Here is a 27,432-nt window from a genome sequence, read left to right as displayed (position 1 = left end):
AAGAGATGGTGAAATTCTGGAAAATCCATCAAGGAAGTTGAGGGGAAAGGAGTGGTTAGGTGGCCTCAATTCAAGCATAATTTCTTTGACCGGTTTTTCCCTAAATCGGACAAGGAAACTAGAGCTGGAGAGTTCACCAACTTGGTGCAGGGGACATGACTATGGGCCAGTATGCTGCAAGATTTGCAGAATTATCACATTTTGCCGCATACCTGATTTGTAATGAAGAGAAGAAGGCCAGGAAATTTGAGGAGGGTTTGAACCACAAGACATATGAATGGGTGATGGTCCAACAGATCAGAATTCTTCAGAGTTAATGCATAAGGCAATGTTGGTTGAGTAGAATCTCAAGAGAGGTGTTGAGTTGCAAGCATACAGGAAGAGAGCTACTTCACAAGGATCCTCTAGTATGGATCAAGGGCCATGGAAGAAGAGAAACGAGGGAGCAACTCAAGTTAGAGACAGAAGTAAGGAAATCAACCGACTAATCCATGTAAGTTTTGTAACCACGTACATGTTAGGGAGTATAGAAAGGAAGTGGCATCATGTTTTAGATGCAGTTCGGTTGGTCATTTCATTAGAAAATGTCCATTGCTTGTGAAGGACAACAAAAAGCCCAACCCACCTCAAAGCTTTAGGCCGAACAATCAAGGCAACAACCAGCAGAGAACTGTGTTGGCATGAATGTTTGCTTTGACACCATGAGAAGTTGAGGACAAGAATGACGTAATCACAGGATAAGTTACTATTTTGTTAAAAATTTTGGACAACTATCTATTTATCTCTACGGATTATATGACGTATCACAAGAATTATTCCCCTTTTTCTCAATAAAGCTATTGTTTTGTTTGACTTGGGGGCTACCCACTCTTTTATCTCAATGGATTATATAAAGATTTGCCTAGTTGAAGCTGAAAGGATGGATTACAATTTGATTGTCCCAACCCCAGTAGGAGATTCAGTGACCTGCAACAAGACTTTGCGTAAGTGTCCAATAACAATTAGCAGGAGAGAAATGCCAGCTAACCTGATAGTCTTTCCTATGATTGGGTTTGATGTGATATTGGGAATGGATTGGTTAGCTTCCAGTTATGCCATTATTGATTGTTTTAAGAATGAAGTGGTGTTCAAATTTCCGGAAGGAGAGGTGCTTCGGTGCATGAGTTCTAGATTGCATGCTCTTCCACCAGTTATATTTGCTTTTCAAGTTGGCAAGTTAATACGTGATGGGTGTCAGGGGTACTTGGCCTATGTGGTGGATGAACCGAAGCAAGAATTGGAGTTAGAGGAGATTCCTATTGTGAGGGAATATCGAGAGGTATTTCATGAGGATTTGTCTAGACTACCACCTGAGCGGGAAGTAGAGTTTGCCATTGAACTAGCCCCAGGCACGACACCCCTTTCCAAAACCCCTTGCTGAAGGGCACCCTCTGAATTAGCCAAACTCAAAGAACAACAGCAAGATTTATTAGAAAAAGGTTTCATTAGGCACAGTGCGTCACCTTGGGGAGCTCCTATTTTGTTTGTGAAAAAAAAAAGAATGGAACAATGAGAATGTGTATTAACTACAGAGAACTTAACCGCGTAACTATAAAGAATAAATATCCGATGCCCCATATAGAGGACTTGTTCGATCAGCTATAAGGTACTCAAGTATTTTTTGAGATTGATCTCAGGTCGGGATATCATCAATTGAAGATCAAGGTAGAGGATGTGCCTAAGACAACATTCAGAACCAGGTGCGGTCATTATGAATTCTTGGTCATGCCTTTTGGCCTAATTATTGCCCCAACTATATTTATGGATTTGATGAATCGAGTATTTCATGAATTCTTGGATAAATTTGTGGTGGTGTTCATTGACGACACATTAATATACTCCAAGAACAAAGCTGAACATGAAGAGAATCTGAGGCAGGTACTTGGGATACTCAGGGATAATAAGTTATTTGCTAAGTTGAAGAACTATGAATTTTGGCTTAAGTGCATTTTGTTTCTGAGACATGTAGTCTCAAATGATGGTATTTCAGTAGACTATGGGAAAGTTGAAGTAGTGGTTAGCTGGGCACAACCAACCAATGTACATGAAGTTAGGAGTTTCTTGGGTTTGGCTGGATATTACCGTCGGTTTATTGGCAGTTTCTCCAAAATAGCAGTTCCTCTTACTGCCCTTACCAAGAAGAATAATAAGTTTGAGTGAACTACAAAGTGTGATGGGAGTTTTCAGGAATTGAAGAAGAGATTGGTGACAACTCCAGTTCTGACAGTTCCTAGCGAGAGAGGAGGATTCGTGGTTTATAGTGACATTTCAAGGTTGGGTTTAGGGTGTGTATTGATGCAGCACGGGAAAGTTATAGCATACGCATCACAACAATTGAAGGCATATGAGAAAAATTACCCCACACATGATTTGGAGTTAGCCGCTGTTGTCTTCGCACTTAAGATCTAGAGGCATTATTTATATGATGAAATATGAGAAATCTACACAAATCACAAGAGTTTGAAGTACTTCTTCACTCAAAAGAAAATGAATACGAGTCAGAGGAGATGGCTTGAGCTAATCAAGGATTACGACAGCACCATTAACTACCATCTAGGCAAAGCTAATGTCGTAGCTGATGCACTTAACAGGAAGTCCATGGGACCAACAGTTGCAATTCTTACCACTCAGCACCACGTATTAATGGACTTAGAAAGAGCCACTATTGAGGTTGTTACTGGTGACCAGCAGACATTGGTAGCCAGTTTGATGGCTCAACTAGCTTTGATAGACAAAATTAAGCATGCCCAGAAAGAAAATTCAGGGTTAGCAAGATTGGTGGAAGAAGTAGAAGAAGGGAATAAATCTGAGTTCAACATTTCTGAAGATGGAATATTAAGATTTAAAAGTAGATTGTGTGGGCCGGACAATAAAGAAATAAAAAGAATCATCCTCGAAGAAGTGCACTGCTCACTTTACATAGTTCACCTAGGTAGTACAAAAATTTATCGAGACTTGAGAGAGTCTTTTTGGTGGAATGGTATGAAAAGGGAGATTGCCAAATTTGTGGAACCACGCCTAACTTGCCAACAGGTGAAAGTGGAACATCAGATACCAGTAGGATTATTGCAATCACTCCAGATTCCATAATGGAAGTGGGAGCATATTTCTATCGATTTTGTTATTGGCCTACCATGGACACTGACTGGGCAGAATGCAATATGGGTGATAGTAGACTGCTTGATGAAGACCGCTCACTTTGTGCCTATCAAAATCTCTTATAAGCTGGAGAAACTAGCCGAGTTGTATGTACACGAGATAGTGAATTGCATGGGGGTACCGTTGTCCATTGTGTCGAAAAGGGATCCTCGTTTCACTTCAAAATTTTGGCAAAGTTTACAGGGCCATGGGCACTAGGTTAAATTTCAGCACTGCTTTTCACCCATAGACGGATGGTCAGTCAGAAAGGACCATTCAAATTTTGGAAGACATGTTGAGGGTATGTATGTTGGATTTCATGGGAACCTGGATACAATACTTGCCTTTGTTCTAGTTTGCTTATAATAACAGCTACCAGGCTAGCGTTGGGATGACAACATATGAAGCACTACATGGTAGGATTTGTAGATCTCCCTTGTATTGGGATGAGCTGGGAGAAAGACAAATTTTGAGTCCAAAAATCATACAAAAAACAACTAAGAAGATAGAGACATTCGAGCAAAAATGAGAGCGGCTTAGAGTCAACAGAAGAGCTATGCAGATAATCGTCATCGCCAATTAGAATTTGAAATCGGGATAAGATATTCTTGAGGATTGCACCGATGAGAGGAGCCATGTGATTTGAAAAGAAGGGCAAGTTGACTCCCAGATATGTTGGGCCCTTTAAGATTCTTGATCGGATTGGCCCAATGGCTTACAGGGTTATCACAACCCCGCCCTAGGAAGGGCGGGATTGCGACGTATATGCTTGTCCTTTTCTTTCTTTTTATTTTTCTAATTACATGCATGACTCACGGGTATTCTAAATTTATGATTTAATAAAAGGAACACCTGATAGACATTCTATTCGTACATTCATCCATAAAAGGCTCTCAAAGTCCAGCATACGTTCATAAAAACATAAATGTTCTAGTTAGAAAGAGACTCTGTTCAAACATGAAAGCAACACCCATAAACATGACCCATCATCCATATAAAGTCAAACCAACAGGGAATACACTAAGCGTCTGCCTCTCCCTCTACAGTAATGCCTTGCTCCCCAACCTTTTCTTCATTACCTGGACATTTAAAACATTAACACAAAAGTGAGTCGAATACTCAGTAAGCAGTACACCATGCCGTTAACTTATTAACCATGTAATCTTTTCTTTTGAAAACATGCATACATAAACATTTACTAATCGTTACAATGCTTTCATCCATAAACAGTTTAAGGAATAAGCCATACTTTCATGCATAAACATTTAAGAAATAAGCAAAAACTATGATTTCATGCATAAACATTTTAAGAAATAACTATACTTTCATGTTTCACTTTCTTTGGCCGGTACACACTATTATGCCCTATGTATTAGGGTTAACGGTCTTCCTTTGGACTTGGATTCCGCCCATGGCCACAGGTTGGGAATCCCTTTCAGTCAGGGGCAGGATTGGGTGCACTTCCAGTACTAATTACCTGGCATTGCAATATGCCCATTCCTTTGGTACCTTTTTCATTCATATGGCCGTTACGTATTTTCATACAATAAAACTTTCATTCATTCAGTCCTTTCTTTCTTTCATTCATGTCATCCTTTCTTTTCAGTCCTTTTCATTTAACGGTTCATTCATGGAAGAACATCATTTAAAAGCATGAGCTTAAACATCATCTTTCATGGCATCCATAAAACATCAGTTCATAGAGACATTTTAAAATCAGTTCATAGGGACATTTTAAAACACTTTATTCGCGTCATTTAAGCATGAGTTCATAGGGGTATTTTAAAACACTTTCTTTGCGTCATTTAAAGCATGAGTTCATAGGGACATTTTAAAATACTTTATTCACCTCATTTAAAAGCATCGGTTCACAGGGACATTTTAAAATTCATTTAAAGCATTACTTGAAGCATAAGGCATGAGACATTTATTTCCTTTGCAATCAAAACACTTTCATCATCTTTCTTACTCTGATGCACATGCATTTTTATGAACATGATACATTTTCATGCTATACTACATATAGGAATAAACAATAAGTTTATTGAGAGAGCAAGTATGGAAATCTCAGGACTTAGAACCTACGTGCATACATTACCTTATACACATACACACAATTATAATCGATAGTTTGTTTAACAGGGGCTATCAAGAAAGGGCTTGTACATACTATATTCATTTACTCTTTTCTTTAGAAGAACATTTGCAATATGGGAGAGAGCATTCTTTCATAAAGAGAACTTGGTGTAAGAAGCATGGGCATAGCTACTTTTACCTCTATGCCCCTCGATACTTCCAACTTCAATATAGGTTATATTCCAATAAATAGCGTAGCGTGTTAATACTCATACAATATTCTTTAGCCCACCCTTTAAAAGAGAAAGCCACAATATTACAATGTAACGTCCCTTCTATGCTTAGCATTAACCCGACGACTAGTCATCACCTCAACTTACAAGAGCAATCAGCTAAATATTAAGACATGCTAGCTGTCCATGGAAAGGCTATTTTAAAAGTTTACGTGAAAAGTAGTTAAGAATTCATAGGCTTCAAATAATATCTCTTTAGTTCAAGGTTGCCTTGAGTTGTGGCCATTAGGAGAAAAAAATCTGGAAATTCTCAACAAAGGCTTTAAAATAGATTTAGGCATCTTAAGTAGGATAAACCAGCTTAGGAAACATGCCCTTTAAATAAACTTGTGGTCCCTCATTATTAAAAGGTTAGCTTATCAATATTTTAGACTCTTGGGTTAGGTAGAATTTAACCAAATGAGGAAACACAATTGGGCTATTTTTACATCAAGACATGGCATGACATGGACTTAAGAAATACTTGGATAGCTTTACATATCCTAATACATCATGCACAATTAATCTCTTATATCTAAGCTAACTAAACTATAACCTATTCACATAAGAAATATTTTCTAGTTTAACTAGCATATCCCATTAAAATTAAACCTAGCATAAAGTATAACAAAGTTACCCATTAAGCAACTTTAAAACTTTTAAACACTCAAGCTTATGTTTTACCCACTTAATACCTTTAAAAAAAAAGATATAAAATTATAGGACCAAGCAAAACCTTTGAACCAAACCTCTAGCATCCTAAAATAGATTACCAACCAAACCTCAACACAAGGCACATGATACCAACATATATAATTTAAAATCACTATAATCATAACCTATGATTAAACCAAGTTTAATAACAACATAGTATTTTCGAAATATAAGAAAATACATAGGAAAAAAACAATAATACCATTCGGTTTGGGCCAAAAACAGAGCATACATATTTATTTGCAATATAGGAGTTTAACTACACCAAAACACAAGCTAAGACAACTTAATTGGCCTCTAAAATCACGTTAAAATCAAATGTGTCAAATTAGGATTTTTACCTTAGGTTCTTAGCTCCTTTCAAAGAGGCAAGAGAGACGACCAAATAGTAGTATAGCCGTGTGGATAAAGAGCCAAAATGATAGAACTATTTTAACCCCAAAACCGAAACATTATGGGTAAGAAAAATGGTGAAACTAACCCACATGTAAATCATACTAGGAAATCAACTAAAAGTCTATTACCTTAAAGATTTCACTATTTGGAAGATGAAATCAAGCTTTAGTTCCAAGTTTTGAGGCAAAGCCGAAATTGGGTAGAGATGAGGCACACACGGCTTGGAGATGGAGGAAGATGTTTTCTCCCCTTGCTTTGGAGTCACAAGCTTGAAGGAGATGAGAGGAACTTGCTTTCTTGAAGATGAAAAGGAAAGAGGAAGGAAAGGGATGAAGGTGGCGTTGGCTTTAGCTTGCTTGGAAAGGAAGTGAAATTTTCTATTTTCTTTGGGTGAGGGTCGACGGGTAGGAGTAGATATACCTTAGGATTAGTTTTTGTTTTTTCTTCTCTCTTTTGTTGCCTTAGCTGATGGGTGCAAGGAAAATAAAAGAGTTTTGTGGCTTGCTTAGGAAGCCTACGGGCTCAAGTCCAAGGAAAGAAAAAAAAGGTTTTGTTGCTTATCTTGGAAGCCTATAGGTTCAAAGGGTGGGAGGAACTTTTTGCTTTAGTCAAAGCTAATCTCATAAGCTGGGGAAATGGAGGGTGGAGATCTATCCACCTCAAGGATACTTTTCACCTACCAATCCAAAAGTAGAGAATAATTAGTCCATTTCCTAAATGAATAAAATTAAAGGACTTAAGAGAAAATATTTCAAAGTCTAAAAAAAATAATACCCTTGTAACGCCCCAATGGAAGACCCCAACCACATAGCCTATACTCCAAAATGACTAGTCAATGATACAATTGGACTTTATAAAGAGCAAGAACTTATCCTTCCCAAGCAATGTGGGATCTCATACACCACCTACCCTTATCCATATCATTTGGGGTATCATAATCCTTGATTTATTTTAATAAATAAAATTTTAAAAATAAAGCATACTTATCTTAAAATAAAATAATTAAAAGTAATAAAAACCTTTATCTCAAAATATTTAATTTAAAAAATTAATAAAATGACATAATGACCTACGTAGTAGGACTTGGGTATTACAACTCTACCCCCTTGAAAACAATCTCATCCTTGAGATTGAACGTACCACAAAGGGTCCCACCCTTTTCCCTCATACCGTCCTCATGGTCCCACGTTGCCTCTTGTTTGGTGTGGTGGTTCCATAGCACTTTGACCGTTGGGATTGTTTTGCTATGTAGCACTTCGTTTCGATCCAGAATTCGAACCGGCGCTTCTTCATAGGAGAAATTCACGTGTACTTAAAGGGCGCGTACTCGATCACAGGGGGGGGGGGATCATGCACACACTTACGAAGCATTGAGATGTAAAATACATTGTGCATGGTTGAGAATTGTGGAGGGAGTGCAAGTCTGTAAGTCACTGCTCCTACTCTTTCCTGGATCTCAAATGGGCCAGTAAATCTGGGAGTTAGCTTGACTTTCTTTCTAAACCGCATCACCCTTTTTATGGGAGCTACTGTGACACCCTCAAATTCCGCTTGAGATCGGACAGACGTTTGAAGTGTCGAGACATGCAACACAAGGTTACCTACCCCCGTTCATGACATATAAGATGCAATATTCCTAACATGCATCTAGCATTATGCAATATTCACAGCAGATAACTTTTTTCATCAGCAATACTATGCACCAAACTGAAATATCCCAAATACTTAAAACATACTTCATACATAATGACGTACTAAACGATTGAGATCACAACACTAGTCCAAAATGGTTGTGATCAAAAGAGTGTTGGAGATTGAACACCACAAATACAAGTAGTAATGAGGTAACTGCTGTACTACCATCTACGTCACACCATTGTTTATTCGATCATTTCCAGTTGGTCGATTCTCGATTCTCCTTCAGATCAACAAAATCTATCATTCGGGGGGAATGGTAGTTGGGACTACCACAGTGAGATTTGATTACAAATTTCAACAAGTTAACATGAAACTTCCACACAGGTTAATGATGCATGCATGGCAGTAAAAGCATGAATGCATAATCAAATCATAAGTAATCATAGCATAACTCGACATAAAACATAACATAACTGTAAAAACTTAAACTGAAACTGAAGCTTAGCATGAACGTGATTTGAAACATAACATGGACTTGAAACATAGCATGAACGTGAACTTGAAACATAACATGGACTTGAAATATAGCATGAACGGGAACTTGAAACATAACATGGACTTGAAACATAACATGAACCTAAGCATGGCAAAACATAAATGTGAACTTGGAACATAACTTAAACGTGAACATAACATAACATGAACTTGAAACATATTCTTGTCTCATGGGATTACCATGATTGTATGAATATAAACTTGAACATAACATAACGTGAAACATGACTTGGACTTGAAATGCATGAACTTGGAATCTTATTCAATAGACTTAATCATTAAAGTGACCATATGGGTGCTACACAGGTCCCCTTGAGTCGTGTGTCCCTACCGATTATCGCATCACATCACATCTCAGGTTTCTATACTAACTGTGAGTGCGTTAATACGTACTCCACAGTTGTTGTGGCCCCACGTATTCTACGTGTCACAATTGCTGTGTCTCACGTAGTGTATGCTCCACAGTTGTTGTGGCCCCATACTTCATGCTCCACAGTTGTTGTGGCCCCATGACTTATTTGTTTGTGCCACACTTGCTGTGGACACACGTAACATAATGTGTAGCTCCATCGGCGTTAGTGCCAGGCGGGCTCCGGTGACTAGCTAATTTGGCCCCATTCGCAACCTGTTGACTGTACTTCATCAACTCAGGAAATTTCACACCTATTTAGACACTCCAACATGAACAAAGGAGTTTCACTAGGATATTAGCCCATCCTAGCGCTTAGGTTCGTGATTGACATGAATAACTTAACTAGCAAACATGACATTTCGTAACATGACGTAACATAAACATGACCTAAACGTGACATAAAAGACAGAAATCTTGACGTAGCGTAACGTGACATGAATGTAAGACGACAGACATGACAAACTTTGAAACATAAATGTAACAGACAATATTTCGTAACATGGCATACATGTGACAGGCAACATTTCATAACATAGCATACTATGTAATAGACAACATTTCTTAACATAGCGTAACATTTGACAGTGAATATTACCAGACATGAAATACATGTAATAGATGGCATACTTAACTTAACATGACATACTTGCAATGTATAGCAATACGTGACAGAATATCTTGTGTAACAGATGAATAATTCATGACAGAATAAATTCTGTGTAACAGATAAATATGTAATGACTTGGCATGGCACATATGATAACATGCATACATACACTTTAGTTCCCTTACTTATCACTCATACACATTAAACTGATAGTAAGTTAAAAGCTAACTTACCTCAGTCTTCGTGCTTCTAGACAAAACTCAAGTGCGATCACGAGAAATTGAAAGTAGTGATTTCTAAAAGTTAGAATTTAATCACTAAGAATAATGAATATGGAGAAATATCAACTTAGAGTAAAATAACCATTTTACCCTCTACATGTGGGAAAATGACCATTTTATCCCTAACTTAAGGATTTTGCAACCTAACTCAAAAAATCACCAAAATTTACATACCTTATGTAAATTTCATCCTAAACTCAAATATCAATTCAGAAAAATCTAAAACTAAACACAACCATTAAAACTCTATAGGACCGAAACTTACAAAGGCTATTTCCTTTGATTTTTGTTGTAGTTCTTTCAAATCTCAAAACTCATGATTAAACCAAATTTTTTCTTCTACTATACTCATAACATATTCCTAAGGATAATCATGTTTTGAATCATGAAAAAAAGTCATCAAAATCACTAAAACCATACTTGAACTTTTTGGTTTTTCTTCTAAGTTCAAAACAGAATTTTGTTTCTAACTTGTTTTGATCAAACTCTTGATCCATGACTTATAAAGAAGTGATCTTCAAACCAAAACATCACATGGTTTAAAAAGGTGTCCTAAAATAGATCCAAGCTTCAAACTCAAGATCACTTGGTTAAACATCAACCAAAACATAAATTTAGCCAAGAACATCATCACTTGGCCTAGCCAAATATCTCAATGCATAAAATTTCATATCTTCGAAACTAACATCAAATATCTTCAAAATAACATTCTAACATGTACATAAGATGCTTAAGATCTTCCAATAAAAATATCAAAGCCATTGGAATAAGCTTAAACCATAAAAGATTTAAACTTTCTCAAAACAGAAACTGTTTTTCCTCTTCTAGTTTCTAAGTTTCTAGACCTAAGAAACTATTTCACCAAAACTTTTAATCATGCAACAAATCCTCAATCAATAATCATATGCACATGTTAACAGTACTACATAAAAATTTCGGACCAAGATCTATTCATTAGCTTGGTCAAAAACTCCAAAATATAACACACTCTCCAGTTTATCGCCCAGAATGACCTTTCTGTGGTCTAAACAACTTTTGACCAATCAAATAATCTCCAAATGGAACGAATAAGATATCCACATAAACTAGAATCCAAAAGGAACAACTTTCATGAGGAAACTTTATGAGAAAACACTTATAAAAGCTTCGAAACAGGCGTTCAAAAGAGGTACAAAAAACGGTCCGAGAGTGTCTTTTATGTTCTATGGAGGAAAAGTGTAAAGGAGAGTTGTTTTTCATGGAAAGTGGATTGGAGAGCCTCTTACAAAAGTTATGGATAGTGATAGGACTGAAGGAAAGGTTGAGTGTTGGAGACGTATTGCTCTGATACCACCCTGTGACGCCCCCAAATTCCGCTTGGGATCGGACGAACATTTGAAGCGTCGAGACATGCAACACAAGGTTTCCTGCCCCCGTTCATGACATATAAGATACAATATTCCTAACATGCATCTAGCATTATGCAATATTCGCAGCGGATAATTTTTTTCTTTAGCAATACTATGCACCAGACTGAAATATCCCAAATACTTAAAACATACTTTATACATAATGACATACTCAAAAACTGATATCACAACACTAGTCCAAAATGGTTGTGATCAAAAGTGTGATGGAGATTGAACTCCACAAATACAAGTAGTAATCTGAGGTAACTACTGTACTAACACATACATCGCATCGTCGCTTAGTTGACCGTTTCCAGTTGGTCGATTCCCGATTCTCCTTTAGATCCTATAACAAAATCTACCATTCGGGGGGAATGGTAGTTGAGACTACCACAGTGAGATTTGATTACAAATCTTAGCAAGTTAACAGAAAACTTCCACACAGGTTAATGATGCATGCATGGCAGTAAAAGCATGAACGCATAATCAAATCATAAGTAATCATAGCATAACTTGACATACAACAAAACATAACTGGCATAACTTAAACTGAAACTGAAGCTTAGCATGAACGTGACTTGAAACATAACATGGACTTGAAACATAACATGAACATGAACATGCATAATTTGAACATGAGCTTGAGCATGACATAACATAAATGTGAACTTGGAACATAACGTAACATAAACTTGGAACATATTCTTGTCTCATGGGATTACCATAATTGCGTGAACGTAAACTTGAACATAACATAACGTGAAACATGACTTGAACTTGGAATCTTATTCAATAGACTTAATCATTCAAGTGACCATATGGGTGCTACACAGGTCCCCTTGAGCCGTGTGTCCCTGCCGATTACCGTATCACATCTCACAGGTTTCTATACCAGCTGTGAGTGCATTAATACATAGTCCACAGTTGTTGTGGCCCGATACTTCATGCTCCACAGTTGTTGTGGCCCTATGACTTATTCGTTTGTGCCACACTTGTTGTGGACACACGTAACATAATGTGTGACACCGTCGGCGTTAGTGCCTGGTGCGCTCCGGTGACCAGCTAATTAGACCCCATTCGCAACCTGTTGACTGTACTTCTTCAACCCAGGGAATTTCACACCTATTTAGACACTCCAGCGTGAACAAAGGAGTTCCACTAGGATATTACCCCATCCTAGCACTTAGGGTCGTGATTGACATGAATAACTTAACTGGCAGACATGACATTTCGTAACGTGACGTAACATGAACATGACATAAACGTGACATAAAAGACATAAGTCTTGATGTAGCGTAACGTGACATGAACATAAGACGAAATACATGACATACTTTGAAACAAAAATGTAACAGACAATATTTCATAACATGGCATACATGTAACAGGCAACATTTCGTAACATAGCATACCATGTAACAGACAACATTTCTTAACATGGCGTAACATGTGACATTGAATATTACGGGACATGAAATACATGTAACAGATGGCATACTTAACATAACATACTTGCAATGTATAGCAATACGTGACATAATATCTTATGTAACAGATGAATAATTCATGATAGAATAAATTCTGTGTAACAGATAAATATGTAATGACTTGGCATGACCCATTTGATAACATGCATACATACAATTTAGTTCCCTTACTGATCACTCATACACATTAAACTGATAGTAAGTTAAAAGCTAACTTACCTCGATCTTCGCGCTTTGAGACAAAGCTCAAGCGCGATCACGAGAAACTGAAAGTAGTGATTTCTATAAATTAGAACTTAATCACTAACAATTTGGAATATGGAAAAATATCAACTTAGAGTAAAATTACCATTTTACCCTCTACATGTGAGAAAATGACCATTTTACCCCTAACTTAAGGATTTTGCATCCTAACTCCAAAAATCACCAAAATTTACATACCTTATGTAAATTTTGTCCTAAGCTCAAATATCAATTCAGAAAAATTTAAAACAAAACACAACCATCAAAACTCTATATGGCCGAACTTATAAGGCTATTTCCTTTGCTTTTTGTTGTAATTCTTTCAAATCTCAAAAGTCATGATTAAACCAAAATTTTTGTTCTACTACACTCATAACATATTCTTAAGGATAATCATGTTTTGAATCATGATCAAAAGTCATCAAAATCACTAAAACCATACTTGAACCTTTTGGTTTCTCTTCTAAGTTCAAAACAGAATTTTGTTTCTAACTTGTTTTTATCAACCTCTTGATCCATGACTTATAGAGAAGTGATCTTCAAACCAAAACATCACATGGTTCAAAAATGTGTCCTAAAACAGATCCAAGCTTCAAACTCAAGATCACATGGGTAAACATCAACCAAAACATAAATTTAGCCAAGAACATCATCACTTTGGCCTAACCGAATATCTCATTGCATAAAATTTCATATCTTCGAAACTAACATCAAATATCTTCAAAATAACATTCTAACATGTATATAAGAGGCTTTGGATCTTCCAATAAAAATATCACAGCCATTAGAATAAGATTAAACCATAAAAGATTTAAACTTTCTCATAACAGAAACTGTTTTTCCACTTCCAGTTTCTAGGTTTCTAGACCTTAGAAAATATTTCACCAAAACTTTTAATCATGCAAAAAATCCTCAACCAATAATCATATACACATGTTAACAGTACTCCATAAAAATTTCGGACCAAGATCTATTCATTAGCTTGGTCAAAAACACCAAAATATAACACACTCTCCAGTTTATCGCCCAGAATGACCTTTCTGGGGTCTAAACAACTTTTTACCAATCAAATGATCTCCAAATGGAACGAATAAGATATCCATGTAAACTAGACTCCAAAAGAAACAACTTTTATAAAGGAAACTTTGCGAGAAAACACTTACTAAAACATATGCAATTGGTCGATTCATAAGTTTTTACGAGATTCCTGAAGTCAATAGAAATTCCACCAATGAATTTCTAGCGGGCTGGTCCTCGAAATCGACGCAAGTACAAACATAAAATATGCTCAAAAAAAGAAGTTGCTTACCAGCCTACTGCCCATCACTAGATGCCTCATCACGCCCAAGGGGCAGGTATCGTTCTTCCTGAGGTAACGCCTTCCTCTTGTAGTGAACTATTCTTATCTATAACCATCACATGGTTATAGAAAATAACTACCACTATAACATTAGGGTATAACAATCCCAAAGGTTATTGCCTAAACTTAATGACTTCTAGGCTGACCTTCTAGGATACTGAATCCTTGCTTAAAAGAAATCACTATTCTCTTCACTATTCAAAGAATTATCCACAACGTGTATATATATGTTCCATTCTTAACTCTCTTCCTCTCAAATTATATCAATTTGTACTGGAATCCTTCTACAAGGTAGGTCAAGTCATACCAACATACCTTCTAAATCTAAAACTTCAAGTATTCATGCAGTTCAATTCGGAAGAATTTAATCCATACACAACTGAATTCACATTTTATTTCCTCAAGGAATTATATCTGCCTAGGACTAGCTTACTCCTTCATAATCACCACGAATCGTTCCTCCTCCTAGGTGGTACCTTGATAAACGATCAGCTATTAACCTCAACTCAAGACTTTCTCTCTTATGATTAACATAGCTCTTCTATCCATCATGAGTTGCCTCTTATTCTGACTCTAATTCAAAGAATTTGTTCCTACTGTTCACGTAAATCCTCAAGACAAGATTTTACTCCCCATATAAATGTCTCTAATATAAGGGCAATCTAGGTTTCCACAAACACGATGCTTCGCTAGAAACCATTTATTCGCGATTGGATAAAACTATTATCATAAGTGAATCCTACAAAAGCCAAAGCTTCTCCCACACACTGTACTCTTCCGAACACAAATTTCACTGTAACCTTCGAATCAAAACAAACTCCAAATACGTGGGATATTAATTCATCAACCTTGAATATCCTTCCTCGTACTACTAAAAGGTATTTCATATCTACACTGGTATGAATAGAAATACTCTTAATGAGAAATGTTACTCTTACCACCTAGTAACAATTCAGAGTACGAACTGAGCTCTCGTGTAATACCACAATCACTAAAAGTAGGGCCTCGCTTGAATCAAACTGCGTACAAGTTATAAACCTCAATGATTTAACTTACCCAAAGTATCAATAATGCAATAGTACCATCAATTGCAATCTAATCAACCATAAATAAGCTTAACAATATAGAGGTCTTAGAAAGATACCAGTGACGGCCAATTCCTTTAGTTCATGGGGCGTCAGCATCTGCATCTCTAGAAGTACCTGCATACACTTAAGCTAGTACTGGAGGTCATGGCTTTGGTTTGGAATTTCCAATGGGAACAGTTCCATTTCTCCGGCTTCTTTTGGGACAATTTCTGATCAAGTGGTCAGGTTGGCCACATCTGAAATAGAGTCCTAAGGTAAGTTTGCACTTGCCACCAGGGTTCTTTCCGGACATCCCACATATTGGGTACGTGGTCAGTATTGAGCTTCCAGTCTCGATGCCTTTTCCCTTAACTGGTCCAGTAAACATCTTCTTCATTTCTAGATTTTCTTCAGTAGCATACAATGAAGTTCTTTTTCATTCGGTATTGATCTGGATTGCTAGACCTCTCTGCTTAGCCTCTGCTATCGCGGCCACGTTTACTAACTCTTGGTAATTCTTTATTCTTAGGCAAGCTACTTGGCTATGGATCCATGGCTAAAGTCCAGCTTAAAACTTTCGTGCCTGCATCCTTTGAGTGGAAATCAAGGGTGGTGCAAACCTTCCTAACACCATAAACTTAGCGGCGTACTACTCTGCGGTCAAACTGCCTTGAGTTAAAGTCGGGAACTCCTGCGCCTTTAGCTGTTTGATAGAATCTGGGAAGAATCCGTTGTCAACTCTTCCTTAAATCTCTCCCAAGACAATGCATCCAAACTTCCTAGTTCCCTAACTAGAAGTTGCCTTTGTGTATCCTACCATATTCCAGCTTCTCCTTAGAATAGGTATACAACATATAGAACCTTCTGGTTCTCAGCACATCCACAGATCTCGTATGTCCTTTCGAGATCCATAATCCATTTCTTGGCTTTTAGTGGCTCTTCATTACCAGAAAAGTTTGGATAACGATGGATCAAGAACTTCTGACACAGACAATCCCTGACTTTGGGTCTGGGTACTTGTGCTTGCTGATGTTGCTGTTGTCTAAGCATGTCAGTCAGTAAACGTACAGCTTCAGCGAATCCTCCATCCATCGGTGTATTCTAATTATCCTAATTTGTGACTCCCTTAGGGTTTTGAGATATCCTACCTTGGGTCATGTCACTTCCTAAATCACACAAGTACACGTGTTACAACCACATACTATCTCTTATACTTCAAGAAATTCAAGCCTAATGAAGACTAAAATTTCAAGCCTAATATTTGGTGCATTTCCTAAGGACATGTGGATTTAAACCGAGAGACGTATTGCTCTGATACCACCCTGTGACTCCCCAAATTCCGCTTGGGATCGGACGGACATTTGAAGCTTCGAGACATGCAACACAAGGTTACCTGCCCCTATTCATGACATATAAGATGCAATATTCCTAACATGCATATAGCATTATGCAATATTCGTAGAGGATAATTTTTTTCTTCAGCAATACTATGCACCAAAACGAAATATCCCGAATACCTAAAACATACTTCATACATAATGACGTACTAAACAACTAAGATCACAACACTAGTCTAAAATGGTTGTGATAAAAAGAGTGTTGGAGATTGAACGCCACAAATACAAGGAGTAAAGAGGTAACTGCTGTACTACCCTTTACGTCACTCCATTTTTTAGTCGATCATTTCCAGTTGGTCGATTCTCGATTCTCCTTCAGATCCTGTAACAAAATCTACCATTCGGGAGGAATGGTAGTTGAGACTACCACAGTGAGATTTGATTATAAATCTCAGCAAGTTAACAGGAAACTTCCACCCAAGTTGATGATGCATGCATGGCAGTAAAAGCATGAATGGATAATCAAATCATAAGTAATCATAGCATAACTTGACATACAACATAACATAACTGGCATAACTTAAACTGAAACTGAAGCTTAGCATGAACGTGACTTGAAACATAACATGGACTTGAAACATAGCATGAACATGAACTTGAAACATAATATGGACTTGAAACATAGCATGAACGTGAACTTGAAACGTAACATGGACTTGAAACATAACATGAACTTGAGCATGGCATAATATAAATGTGAACTTGGAACATAATGTAAATGTGAACATAACATAACATGAATTTGAAACATATTCTTGTCTCATGAGATTACCATGATTGCATGAACGTAAACTTGAACATAACATAACGTGAAATATGACTTGAACTTGAAATGCATGAACTTGGAATCTTATTCAATAGACTTAATCATTAAAGTGACCATATGGGTGCTACACAGGTCCTGTGACGCCCCCAAATTCCGCTTGGGATCGGACGGACATTTGAAGCGTCAAGACATGCAACACAAGGTTACCTGGCCCCGTTCAAGACATATAAGATGCAATATTCCTAACATGCATATAGCATTATGCAATATTCGCAGCGGATAATTTGTTTCTTCAGCAATACTATGCACCAAACTGAAATATCTCAAATACTTAAAACATACTTCATACATAATGACGTACTAAACAACTGAGATCACAACACTAGTCCAAAATGGTTGCGATCAAAAGAGTGTTGGAGATTGAACTCCACAAATACAAATAGTAATCTGAGGTAACTGCTGTACTACCATCTGCGTCACACCATCGCTTAGTTGACCGTTTCCAGTTGGTCGATTCCCAGTTCTCCTTCAGATCCTGTAGCAAAATCTACCATTCGGGGGGAATGGTAGTTGGGACTACCACAGAGAGATTTGATTACAAATCTCAGCAAGTTAACAAGAAACTTCCACACAGGTTAATGATGCAAGCATGACAGTAAAAGCATGAACGCATAATCAAATCATAAGTAATCATAGCATAACTTGACAGATAACATAACATAACTAGCATAATTTAAACTGAAACTGAAGCTTAGCATGAATGTGACTTGAAACATAACATGGACTTGAAACATAGCATGAACGTGAACTTGAAACATAACATGGACTTGAAACATAGCATGAATGTGAACATGCATAATTTGAACATGACCTTAAATATAACTTGAACATGAGCATGACATAACATAAATCTGAACTTGAAATATAACGTGAACGTAAACATAACATAACATGAACTTGAATCATATTCTTATCTCATGGGATTACCATGATTGCGTGATCGTAAACTTGAACATAACTTAACGTGAAACATGACTTGAACTTGGAATCTTATTCAATAGACTTAATCATTAACATGACCATATGGGTGCTACACAGGTCCCCTTGAGCCATGTGTCCCTGCCGATTACCGCATCACATCACAGGTTTCTATACCAGCTGTGAGTGCGTTAATACGTACTCCACAGTTGTTGTGGCCCCACGTATTCTACGTGTCACAATTGCTGTGTCTCACGTAGTGTATGCTCCACAGTTGTTGTGGCCCCATACTTCATGCTCCACAGTTGTTGTGGCCCCATGACTTATCTGTTTGTGCCACACTTGCTGTGGACACACGTAACATAATGTGTGGCACCATCGGCGTTAGTGCCTGGCGCGCTCCGGTGACCAGCTAATTAGGCCCCATTCGCAACCTGTTGACTGTACTTCGTCAACCCAGGGAATTTCACACCTATTTAGACACTCCAGCGTGAACAAAGGAGTTCCACTAGGATATTACCCCATCCTAGCGCTTAGGGTCGTGATTGACATGAATGACTTAACTGGCAGACATGACATTTCGTAACGTGACGTAACATGAACATGACATAAACGTGACATAAAAGACATAAATCTTGACGTAGCGTAACGTGACATGAACGTAAGACGACAGACATGACATACTTTGAAACATAAATATAACAGACAACATTTCATAACATGTCATACATGTAACAGGCAACATTTCGTAACATGGCATACCATATAACAGACAACATTTCTTAACGTGGCGTAACATGTGACAGTGAATATTACGTGACATGAAATACATGTAACAGATGGCATACTTAACTTAACATGACATACTTGCAATGTATAGTAATATGTGACAGAATATCTTGTGTAACAGATGAATAATTCATGACAGAATAAATTTTGTGTAACAGATAAATATCTAATGACTTGGCATGGCACATATGATAACATGCATATATACAATTTAGTTCTCTTACTAATCACTCATACACATTAAACTGATAGTAAGTTAAAAGCTAACTTACCTCGATCTTCACGCTTCGAGACAAAACTCAAGTGCGATCACGAGAAACTGAAAGTAGTGATTTCTAAAAATTAGAACTTAATCACTAACAATTAGGAATATGGAAAAATATCAACTTAGAGTAAAGTTACCATTTTACGCTGTTTATGTGAAAAAATGACCATTTTACCCCTAACTTAAGGATTTTGCATCCTAACTCTAAAAATCACCAAAATTTACATACCTTATGTAAATTTTGTCCTAAGCTCAAATATCAATTCAGAAAAATTTAAAACTAAATACAACCATCAAAACTCTATATGGCCGAAACTTACAAGGCTAATTCTTTTGCTTTTTGTTGTAATTCTTTCAAATCTCAAAACTCATGATTAAACCAAAATTTTTCTTCTACTATACTCATAACATATTCCTAAGAATAATCATGTTTTGAATCATGAACAAAAGTCATCAAAATCACTAAAACCATACTTGAACTTTTTGGTTTCTCTTCTAAGTTCAAAACAGATTTTTGTTTCTAAATTGTTTCGATCAACCTCTTGATTCATGACTTATAAAGAAGTGATCTTCAAACCAAAACATCACTTGGTTAAAAAAGGTGTCCTAAAACAGATCCAAGCTTCAAACTCAAGATCACATGGGTAAACATCAACCAAAACATAAATTTAGCCAAGAACATCATCACTTTGGCCTAACCGAATATCTCCTTGCATAAAGTTGCATATCTTCGAAACTAACATCAAATATCTTCAAAATAACATTCTACCATGTATATAAGAGGCTTAGGATCTTCCAATAAAAATATCAAAGCCATTGGAATAAGATTAAACCATAAAAGATTTAAACTTTCTCAAAACAGAAACTGTTTTGCCTCTTTCAGTTTCTAAGTTTCTAGACCTAAGAAAATATTTCACCAAAACTTTTAATCACGCAACAAATCCTCAACCAATAATCGTATACACATGTTAACAGTACTCCATAAAAATTTCGGACCAAGATCTATTCATTAGCTTGGTCAAAAACTCCAAAATATAACACACTCTCCAGTTTATGGCCCAGAATGACATTTCTGGGGTATAAACAACTTTTGACCAAACAATTGATCTCCAAATGGAACAAATAAGATATCCACGTAAACTAGACTCCAAAATAAACAACTTTCATGAAGGAAACTTTGCGAGAAAACACCTACAAAATCTTCGAAACAGGCGTTCAAAAGAGGTACCAAAAACTGTCCGAGAGTGTCTTTTGTGTTTTATGAAGGAAATGTGTAAAGGGGAGCTGCTTTTCATGGGAAGTGGATTGGAGAGCTTCTTACACAAGCTATGTAAAGTGATAGGACTGAAGGAATGGTTGAGTGTTGGCCTTTTCTTCTCATAAAAATCAGACCAAGATCTTTTCTCAAGGTGGAGTGTGAGAGTGAAAGAGTGAGGTGGCCCTTTAGCTTTGTCTTTCAAGAACCTTCTAGGCCCTTCTTGTAAAGATCTGGCCAGCCAAGTGGGGGTACAAAACTTAGCCATGAAGCAATCCTATGGTGACCGAATTCGTGGGCCTTAAAGGGCCTAAACCGAATGGGCCTAAATTTTGGGGTTTAAAGAGGGTTTGGGTTGCTATCAAGCCCAAATCCAATATCACTTGGTCCAATCAATTTTTCAAGGTTAACAAGGTTGGATAATGATATTCTAACACAAATTTGAAGGATTAATAGCATGTGAAAGTGATTTAATCAAGTGATTAAACACAATGCTAGAAATCGGATTAGAAAATGTTTAGAGGCCAACTTTAGGGTTTTGGGGAAACAGTTTAGGGTTTCGATTTCAACAAAACTTTTGGGCTTTCAATTGGATTCCCACCATTTAGGGTTTCACTAGGATTGAAAACCTCTTTGGTCTTGCACAATTTGGTTGAGCAGATGAAACAAGGTTTTGCTTGAGTGGCATGATCTCACACCTTGATTCCTTCAAATCCATCAAACGCTCCTCATGGCGCCAAGTGTCTAATATTATTCACTAAGTGTGGCTAAGATCTTGCCAAGTGTCCAAATAAAACTTCTCTAACCTAATTTGGACATTCCACACTATGATTTTGAAACACTGCAATTGGTGCGCTTACCGAAGTTACTATTCACTCTAAAAAAAGTGAATCATAAACTTAACACTAAAAATTTCTAAATATTCATATTAACCTACAGTGAAAATATTATACCGAAATTCAACCTCGAAGTTCTCCTAAAAATAATTTCACAATTTACAACAGACGTTTCGTCCGGAATTATGAAAATAGGATATTGCGCCATAAAATTCTAAATAATCCACTGAGTCTAATAGCGTAGACCATAATGCATTCTGAAATTTCTAACCACCTCAAATAAATAAAACTTATATTTCTAGCACCGTAGTGAGTGATAACATTGACTATGTTGACAGACTAAAATCTATGCGATTGGTCGATTCGTAAAAACTTATGGGGTTTTTACGAGATTCTTAAAGTCAATAGAAATTCCACCAATGAATTTCTAGCGGGCTGTTACAGGTCCCCTTGAGCCGTGTGTCCCTTCCAATTACCGCATCACATCACAGGTTTCTATACTAGCTGTGAGTGTGTTAATACGTACTCCACAATTGTTGTGGCCCCACGTATTCTACGTGTCACAATTACTGTGTCTCAAGTAGTGTACGCTCCATAGTTGTTGTGGCCCCATACTTCATGCTCCATAGTTGTTGTGGCCCCATGATTTATTTGTTTGTGCCACACTTGCTGTGGACACACGTAACATAATGTGTGGCTCCATCGGCGTTAGTGCCTGGAGCGCTCCGGTGACCAGCTAATTAGGCCTCATTCGCAACCTGTTGACTATACTTCGTCAACCTAGGAAATTTCACACATATTTAGACACTCCAGCGTGAACAAAGGAGTTCCACTAGGATATTACACTATCCAAGCGCTTAGGGTCGTGATTGACGTGAATAACTTAACTGGTAAACATGATATTTCTTAACGTGACGTAACATGAACATGACATAAACGTAACATAAAAGACAGAAATATTGACTTTGCGTAACGTGACATGAACGTAAGAGGACAGACATGACATACTTTGAAACATAAATGTAACATAAAACATTTCATAACATGGCATACATGTAACAGACAACATTTCTTAACATAGCGTAACATGTGATAGTGAATATTACGTGACATGAAATACATGTCCCAGATGGCATACTTAACTTAACATGACATACTTGCAATGTATAGTAATGTATAGTAATACGTGATAGAATATCTTGTGTAACAGATGAATAATTCATGACAGAATAAATTCTGTGTAACAGATAAATATGTAATGACTTGGCATGACACATATGATAACATGCAAACATACACTTTAGTTCCCTTACTTATCACTCATGCACATTAAACTGATAGTAAGTTCAAAACTAACTTACTTCAGTCTTCGCGCTTCTAAAGAAAACTCAAGTGCGATCACGAGAAACTGAAAGTAGAGATTTCTAAAAATTAGAATTTAATCACTAAGAATAAGGAATATGGAGAAATATCAACTTAGATAAAATTACTATTTTACCCTCTACATGTGAGAAAATGACCATTTTACCCCTAACTTAAGGATTTTGCATCCTAACTCAAAAAATCACCAAATTTACATACCTTATGTAAATTTTGTCCTAAACTCAAATTTCAATTCAGACAAATTTATAACAAAACACAACCATTAAAACTCTATAGGACCGAAACTTACAAAGGCTATTTCCTTTGATTTTTGTTGTAGTTCTTTCAAATCTCAAAACTTTAAACTAAATTTTTTCTTCTACTATACTCATAACATATTCCTAAGGATAATCATGTTTTGAATCATGAACAAAAGTCATCAAAATCACTAAAACCATATTTGAACTTTTTGGTTTTTCTTCTAAGTTCAAAACAGAATTTTGTTTCTAACTTGTTTTGATCAACCTGTTGATCCATGACTTATAAATAAGTGATCTTCAAACCAAAACATCACATGGTTTAAAAAGGTGTCCTAAAACTGATCCAAGCTTCAAACTCAAGATCACATGGTTAAACATCAACCAAAACATAAATTTAGCCAAGAACATCATCACTTTGGCCTAACCAAATATCTCAATGCATAAAATTTCATATCTTCGAAACTAACATCAAATATCTTTAGAATAACATTCTAAAATGTATATAAGATGCTTAGGATCTTCCAATAAAAATATCAAAGCCATTGGAATAAGATTAGACCATAAAAGATTTAAACTTTCTCAAAACAGAAACTGTTTTTCCTCTTCCAGTTTCTAAGTTTCTAGACCTAAGAAAATATTTCACCAAAACTTTTAATCATGCAACAAATCCTCAATCAATAATCATATACACATGTTAACAGTACTCCATAAAAATTTCGGGCCAAGATCTATTCATTAGCTTGGTCAAAAATTCCAAAATATAACACACTCTCCAATTTATCGCCTAGAATGACCTTTCTGGAGTCTAAACAACTTTTGACCAATCAAATAATCTCCAAATGGAACAAATAAGATATCCACATAAACTATACTCCAAAATAAACAACTTTCATGAAGGAAACTTTGCGAGAAAATACTAACAAAAGCTTTGAAACAGGCATTCAAACGAGTTACGAAAAACTGTCTGAGAGTGTCTTTTATGTTCTATGGAGGAAAAGTGTAAAGGAGCGTTGTTTTTCATGGGAAGTGGACTGGAGAGCCTCTTACAAAAGTTATGGAAGGTGATAGGACTGAAGGAAAGGTTGAGTGTTGGCCTTCTCTTCTCATAAAAATCAGTCCAAGATCTTTTCTCAAAGTGGAGTGTAAGAGTGAAAGAGTGAGGTGGCCCTTTAGCTTTGTATTTCAAGAACCTTCTAGGCCCTTCTTGTAATGATCTGGCCAGCTAAGTGGGGGTACAAAACTTAGCCATGAAGCAATCCTATGGTGACCAAATTCGTGGGCCTTAATGGGCCTAAACCGAATGAGTCTAAATTTTGGGGTTTAAAGAGGGTTTGGGTTGCTATCAAGCCCAAATCCAATATCACTTGGTCCAATCAATTTTTCAAGGTTAAGAAGGTTGGATAAAGATTTTCTAACACAAATTTGAAGGATTAATAGCATGTGGAAGTGATTTAATCAAGTGATTAAACACAATACTAAAAATCGGATTAGAACTGGTTTAAAGGCCAACTTTAGGGTTTTGGGGAAACTGTTTAGGGTTCCGGTTTCAACAATGTTTTTGGGCTTTCATTTGGACTCCCACCATTTAGGGTTTTACTAGGATGGAAACCCTCTTTGATCTGGCACAATTTGGTTGATCATATAAAACAAAGTTTTGCTTAGGTGGCATAATCTCACACCTTGATTCCTTCAAATCCAACAAACGTTCCTCATGGTGCCAAGTATATAATATTATTCACTAGATGTGGCTAAGATCTTGCTAAGTGTCTAAATAAAATTTGTCTAATCTAATTTGGACATTCCACACCGTGATTTTGAAACACTGCATTTGGTGCGCTTATCGAGATTACTATTCAATCCGAAAAAGTGAATCATAAACTTAACAGTAAAAATTCTTAAATATTCATATTAACCTACAATGAAAATATTTTACCGAAATACAACCTCGAAGTGCCCTTAAAAATAATTTCATAATTTCTAACAGACGTTTCGTCCGGAATTATGAAAATAGGTTATTGCGCCATAAAATCCTAAATAATCCATTGAGTCTGATGGCGTAGACCATAATGCATTCTGACACTTCTAACCACCTCAAATAAATAAAACTCGTATTTCTAGCACCATAGTGAGTGATGACACTGACTATGTTGACAGACTAAAACATATGCGATTGGTCAATTCATAAGTTTTTACGAGATTCCTGAAGTCAATAGAAATTCCACCAATGAATTTCTAGCGGGCTGTTACAGCTACCCTTAGAAATACTCTATCTCCATATTCTTTTGCACACTCCTCCAAAACACTGACGTGAACCGCGAATCACAATTCGACATGATCTTGGATGGAACCCCATGTAGTCTGACAAACTCTCAAACCCATAGTTATGCTAATTTGCTCATCTAATAGGTCATCTGAATAGGGATGAAGTGAGCTATCTTGGATAACCTATTGACGATCACCCATGCTGAGTTTTGTCCGCCCGGGGCTTTAGGAAATCCTGTCATGAAGTCCATGCTAATCTTATCCCATGGCCAAACTGGGATTGGTAATGGTTGTAGTGTTCCTAGAGGCCTTTGATGCTCGGACTTAACCATCAGGCATGTCAGACATTGAGCTACAAAATTACATACATCCCTCTTCATTCCGCTCCACCAATAGTGTTGTCTCAGGTCTCGATACATCTTGGTGCTACTCGGATGCACTGTGTATAAAGACCTGTAAGTCTCCCTCAGTAGTAGATTGCACAATTCTTGCTCTGCTAGTACACAAAGTCTCCCCTTGAACTGCAGGGACCCATTCTCAGAAACAATAAAGTCGAGTTGCTCCCCTTCTGAAACCTCTGTCTTGATCTTCAAGAGGTTGACATCTTCATTCTAAGCAGCTTTAATCTGGTCCAATACTGTCGGACCAAGAACCAGGGTACTTAACCTTGCCTATACATCCCTCACCACCTCCACTCCAAGCTTCTCCATGTCCAGGAGAATAAAGAATAAATTTATGAGGGGTGTACATGCTCACAAGGATACCAGAAGAAAACTTCCTACTGAGGGCATCTGCCACAACATTAGCCATGCCGGGATGGTAGTTGATGGTACAATCAAAATCCTTTATCAGCTCCAACTACCTGCGCTGTCTCACATTTAATTCCTTTTGGGTGAAGCAATATTTAAGAATTTTGTGATCCGTGTAGATCTCACAGCGCTCCCCGTACAAGTAATGTAGCCAAATCTTTAAGGCGAAGACAACTATTGCTAGGTTTAGGTCATGGGACAAGTAGTTGCGCTCATAATCCTTGAGTTGGCGTGAGGCATAAGCTACAACTCTCCCACGATACATTAGGACACATCCCAAGCCTTGGTGTGACATGTCGTTGTATATCACGAAACCACCTGTACCCGAAGGTATAGTTAGAACAGGCGCCATCACAAGCTTCTCTTTCAACTCCTGGAAGCTTTTCTCACACTCCTTAGTCCATATAAATTTCTCCCCTTGCCTGGTGAGCTTTATCATGGGTACTGCAATGTGGGAAAATCCTTTGAAAAATCTCCGATGATACCCTGCAAGGACCAAAAGCTCCTGATCTCTTGGACCGTCTTAGGTCTAGGACATTATACAATTGCCTCGACCTTTGAAGGATCCACAGAGATCCCTTCTTTCGACACTATGTGGTCAAGAAAAGAAATCTTTTGTAGCCAAAACTCACACTTAGTCAGTTTCGCATACAATTTCTTCTCCCTTAAAATTTGTAGGACCACTTCCAAGTGCTTTACACACTCCTTCGGGCTCTTAAAATAAAAGAGGATATCGTCAATAAATATGATAACGAATTGGTCTACGTACTCCTAGAATGT

At 37.1% G+C, this 27,432-nt stretch overlaps 1 protein-coding gene across 2 annotated transcripts in view; it reads left to right on the top strand.

The window, feature by feature from the left end:
* LOC109001242 (F-box/kelch-repeat protein At1g74510-like) overlaps positions 1–27,432 on the top strand; it is a 945,981-nt gene that overhangs the window by 406,877 nt on the left and 511,672 nt on the right. The gene's annotated exons all lie outside the window — the stretch shown is intronic.

Source organism: Juglans regia, chromosome 9, assembly GCF_001411555.2.
Source record: "Juglans regia cultivar Chandler chromosome 9, Walnut 2.0, whole genome shotgun sequence".
In the NCBI taxonomy this organism is placed as follows: Eukaryota; Viridiplantae; Streptophyta; class Magnoliopsida; order Fagales; family Juglandaceae; genus Juglans; species Juglans regia.
Note: the sequence above shows the minus strand (reverse complement) of the source record. Positions and strands in the feature narration are given on the sequence as shown.